Source organism: Saimiri boliviensis, chromosome 11, assembly GCF_048565385.1.
Source record: "Saimiri boliviensis isolate mSaiBol1 chromosome 11, mSaiBol1.pri, whole genome shotgun sequence".
NCBI classification, from domain to species: Eukaryota; Metazoa; Chordata; class Mammalia; order Primates; family Cebidae; genus Saimiri; species Saimiri boliviensis.
Window position 1 is genome coordinate 96,095,860 of NC_133459.1, and position 5,625 is coordinate 96,101,484.

Sequence of the window (5,625 nt, forward strand, 5' to 3'; positions counted from 1 at the left end):
TTATAATTACCAATAACAGATCCCAAGGAAAAGGAAATCTATGAAATGCCTGGAAAAAATTCAAAACAATGGCCGGGTGTGGTGGCTCAAGCCTGTAATCCCAGCACTTTGGGAGGCCGAGGTGGGTGGATCATGAAGCCAATAGATCGAGAACATCCTGGTCAACATGGTGAAACCCCGTCTCTACTAAAAATACAAAAAAATTAGCTGGGCATAGTGGCACATGCCTGTAATCCCAGGTACTCGGGAGGCTAAGGCAGGAGAATTGCCTGAATCCAGGAGGCGGAGGTTGCGGTGAGCCGAGATTGTGCCATTGCACTCCAGCCTGGGTAGCAAGAGCAAAACTCCATCTAAAAAAAAAAAAAAAAAAAAAAAAAAAATTCAAAACAATGAAATTAGAAAAAGTCAGTGAGATAGGACAGCCCAAGTGAATAATACAAAGAAATCAAGAAAAGAATTCATGATCTGAATGACAAATTCAACAAAATAAATGCTTAAGGAAGTCCTACAACTGGAAGTAAAAGTACTGTATTTACATATATATGAAAACACAAAAATAACAAAACTCACTGATAAAGCAGATACAGAGAAGGAGTCAATTGTTATTACTACAAAACAGATCAAATTGTAGAAGTAAACAATAACAGTGAACAAAAAATACAAAACAATCAGATAACAATGAAAAAGATGATAATAACATGTCCTCATCTGTCAAAAAAAAGATATAGACTGTCTGAATGAATTTTTTTTAAAAAGACACAACTATATGCTGTCTAAAAAACTTACTTCACATGGAAAGACACACATACATTGAAAGAAAGGAAAGAGACAAAAATATTCCACGCAAACAGAAGCCAAAAGCATGTTTCTGTAGCTATACTTATATCAAACAAAATAGACTTAAAGTCAAAAAACATAAAAAGAGACCAAAAAAAAAAGGTGACTGAAAATGATAAAGGGATTAATTCAGCAAGAGAATATAGCAATTGTAAATATATATGTACCTAACACTGGAGCACCCAGATATATAAAACAAATATTGTTAGAGATAGAGAGACTCCAACATACTAAAGTTGGGGACTTCAACATCTCACTTTCATTATTGCACAGATCTAGACAGAAAAACAGCAAAGAAACATACTCAATCTGCACTAGAGACTAAATGAACCTAACAGACATTTACAAGACATTTCATCTAACAGCTTCAGAATGCACATCCTACTCATCAGCACATAGAACATTCTCCAGGATAGACCATATATTAGATCACAAGACAAGTCTTAACACATTTTTAAAAATCAAAATTATTACAAGTATCTTCTCAGCCCACAGTGGAATAAAACTGAAAATAAATAACAAGAGGAACTTTGGAAACTGTAAAAATACATGGAAATTAAACAACATGCTCCTAATAATTGGATCAATAACGAGATTCAGAAGGAAATTAAAAAATTATGTGAAGCAAATGGAAATGGAAACATGTCCTTTCTGCACATGGACCCCACTGAGGAAGCATCGTTAAAGGCTCTTGTTCCCCTGACATGATGTCTAAGTCAGAGTCTCCTAAAGAGCCCAAACAACTGAGGAAGTTCTTCATTGGAGGACTGAGCTTTGAAACAACCAATGAGAGGCTGAAAAACTACTGTGAGCAATGGGGAACGCTCACGGACTGAATGGTAATGGGAGATCCAAACACCAAGTGCTCTGGGGGCTTTGGGCTTTTCACATATGCCACTGCAGAGGAGGTGAATGCAGCAATGAAGGCAAGGCCACACAAGGTGGACGGAAGAGTTGTGGAACCAAAGAGAGCTGTCTCAGGAGAAGATTCTCAGAGACCAGGTGCCCACTTAACTGTGAAAAAGGTATTTGTTGGTGGCATTAAAGAAGACATTGAAGAACATCAGCTAAGAGATAATTTTGAACAGTATGGAAATGGAAGTGATTGAAAGAATGACTGACTGAGGCAGTGATAAGAAAAAGGGCTTTGCCTTTGTAGTCTTTGACAACCATGACTCTGTGGATAAGGCTGCCATTCAGAAATACTGTACTGTAAATGGCCACGACTGTAAGGTTAGGAAAGCCCTGTCAAAGCAGGAGATGGCTAGTGCTTCACCCAGCCAAAGAGGTCAAAGTGGTTTTGGAAACTTTGGTGGTGGTCATGGAGGTGGTTTTCAGTGGGAATGACAACTTTGGTCATGGAGGAAACTTCAATGGTTATGGTGGCTTTGGTGGCAGCCATGGTAATAGTGGATATGGTGGCAGTGGGGATGGCTATAATGGATTTGGTAATGACAGAAGGAATTCTGCAGGTGGTGGAAGCTACAGTGATTTTGGCAATTATAATAATCAGTCTTCAAATTTTGGACTCATGAAAGGAGACTTTGGAAGCAGAAGCTCTGACCCCTATGGTGGTGGAGGCCAATACTTTGCCAAACCATGAAACCAGGGTGGCTATGGCAGTTCCAGTAGCAGCAGCAGCTATGGTAGTGGCTGAAGATTTTAATTACTGCCAGGAAACAAAGTTTAGCAGGAAAGGAGAGCCAGAGAAATGACGGGAAAGCTACGGGTTACAACAAATTTTTGAACTCAGCCAAGCACAGTGGTGACAGGGCCTAGCTGCTACAAAGAAGGCATGTATTAGACAAATATACTTGAAGAGGACTGTATTTGTGACTAATTGTATAACAACAGGCTTTTGTTTTTTTGTTTGTTTGTTTTTTCTTCTGTTCTGTGGAAAGTGTAAAGCATTCCAACAAAGGTTTTTAAAGTAGATTTTTTTTGCACCCATGCCGTTGATTGCTAAATGTACGCATCTGATCATGATGCTGAATAAATGTGTCTTTTAAAAAAATGCGCTAAGTTAGTCTACTCTGAAGGCATCTTGGTAAATTTCCCCAACAGTGTGAAGTTAGAATTCCTTCAGGGTGATACCAGGTTCTATTTGGAATTTATATACAACCTGCTTGGGTGGAGAAGCCATTGTCTTCAGAAACCGTGTCGTAGTTGAACTGATACTTACTGTTGTGACCTGAAGCTCACCATTAAAAGGGATTACCCAAGAAAAATCACGGAATTATTGGTTATAAGAATGATTGTTGGCACATCTTGTGCAATATATCTAAATTAAATAATGGTACCAGATAAAATTATAGATAGGAATGAAGCTTGTGTATCATCCATTACTATGTGTCATCAATAACCAATTTAATTCTCTTGAAAAAGAAAAAATAGAAAGAAAGAAAGAAAACACAACTGACCAAAACCAATGGGATACTGCAAAGCATTGCTAAGAGGGAAGGTTATAGCAATAAGTGCCTACACCAAAAAAGCAGAAAGTTCAAATAAACAGCCAATGATGCACCTCAATAAACTAGAAAAGCAAGAGCAAACCAGACCCAATAGTAGTAAAAGTAAAGAAAAATAAAGACCAGAGCAGAAAAAAATGAAGAGGGACAAAACAAAAACAAAGAATCAACTAAACCAAAAGTTGGCTTTTGAAACGGTAAACAAAATTGATAAACTGCTAGACTAAGAAAAAAAGAAAAAAGGCCCAAACAAACAAAATCAGAAACAAAAAGACCGTACAACAGATACCACAAAAATACGAAGATCATTGGCGACTGTTACAAACAATGAAATGGCTAACAAACTGCAAAACCTAAAGAATACGAATAAATTCTTGGATGAACACAACCTACCAAGATTGAATGAAGAAGAAATAAAAACCTGAAAAGAACAATAATGAATAATGAGATTGAATCAGTAATAAAAGGTTTTTCAATAAAGGGAAGCCCAGGATTGAATGGCTTTACTACTAAACCTGTAAAGAACTAACATTAATTCTTCTCAAATTGTTTCAAAAATGGAGGAGGGAATTCTTTCTAAATTATTCTGCAAGGACAGCATTACCCAGATATCCAAACCAGAAAAGGATACAACAGCAACGACAAAAACCAGCGGTATGAAACACACGGATTTTGGTAAGATGTGTTTCCATTTTCATTTGCTTCAAGAACTTTTTTTATTTCTTTCTGACTATCTTCATGGATCCACTTGTCACTTAGGAGCATATTGTTTAATTTTCCATGAATCTGTACACTTTTCAAAAAAAAAAAAAAGAGGAAACAGAACAATATCCCATAGATGCAGAACTCCTTAATAAAATATTAGCAAAACAAATCAAACAACACATCAAAAAGATAAGACACCGTAATCAAGTGGGATTTGTCTCAGGGATGCAAAGATGTTTTAATACAGGCAAATCAATAAATGTGATAGATCACATCAGCAGAATAAAAGACAAAAACCATAAGATCATCTCAATAGATGTAGAAAAATTATTTTATAAAATTCAACATGGCTTCATGATGAAAAACTCAACAAATTAGGCACTGAATGAACATACTTCAACGTAAGAAGGCCATATATGACAAACCCACAGCTAATATCATATTAAATGAGAAAAAGCTAAAAGCCTATGCTCTAAGAACTGGAACAAAACAAGGATGTTCACCTTTTACCACATATTCCTGGAAGTCCTAGCTAGACCAATCAAAAAACAGAAAAATAAAAGCCATCTAAGTTAGAGAAAAGGAAGTCAAATTATCTTTCTTTGCAAATGACATAATCTTATATCACAAAAAACCTGAAGACACCACCAAAAAACTCTTAGAACTGATAAACAGATTCAGTCAAGTTGTAGGATACAAAATTAACATACAAAAATCAGTAGTGTTTTTATATGCCAATAACAAACTAGCAGAAAAAGAAATCAAAAAAGCAATCCCACTAACAATGGCTACAAATGTAAAATACCTTGTAAGAATTTAATGATAGATGTGAAAGACCTCTACAACAAAAACCACTGATGAAAGAGATTGAAGAGGACACAAACAAATAGAAGACATTCCATGCTCATGGGTCGGAATAATTACTATTGTTAAAATGACCATACTACCCCAAACAATCTATAGATTTAATGCAATCCCTATCAAAATACCAGTGACATTCTTCACATAAATAGAAAAGAATTCTAAAATTTGTATGGAACCGCAAAAAACCTCAGATAGCTGAAGCAATCCTAATCAAAAGAACAAAACTGGAAGTATCATATGTCCTTACTTCAAATTACACTACAAAGCTATAGTAACCTAAACAGCGTGGTATTAATATAAAAATAGATACATAAGCCAATGGAAGAGAACAGAGAACGCAGAAATAAATCCACGTATTAAGAGCCCACTGATTTTTGACAAAGGTGCCAAGAGCATACACTGGGGAAAGAACACTTTCTTCAATAAATGGTGCTGGGGAAACTGGATATCCATATGCAGAAGGATGAAACTAGACCCCTGTCTCTCACCTTATATAAAAGTCAACTTAAAATAAATTAAAGACTTAAAGATAAGATTCAAAAATATGGACAACTAGAAGAAAACATAAGGGAAATTCTACAGGACATTGGGCTAGACAAAGATTTTATGGATGAGACTTCATTTTTTAATTTTTCAGACCTGGAGTCTCCTCTGTTGTTCAGGCTGAATTGCAGTAGCATGATCATGGCTCACAGTCAAACTCATGGGCTCAAGTGTTCCTTCCACCTCAGCCTTCTGTGTAGGTGAGACT

General features: G+C 36.1%; 1 pseudogene; it reads left to right on the forward strand.

Moving 5' to 3' along the window:
- Positions 1–1,319: 1,319 nt before the first annotated feature.
- Positions 1,320–2,737, forward strand: LOC141580425 (heterogeneous nuclear ribonucleoprotein A1-like; annotated as a pseudogene).
- The last annotated feature ends 2,888 nt before the right edge of the window (positions 2,738–5,625 follow it).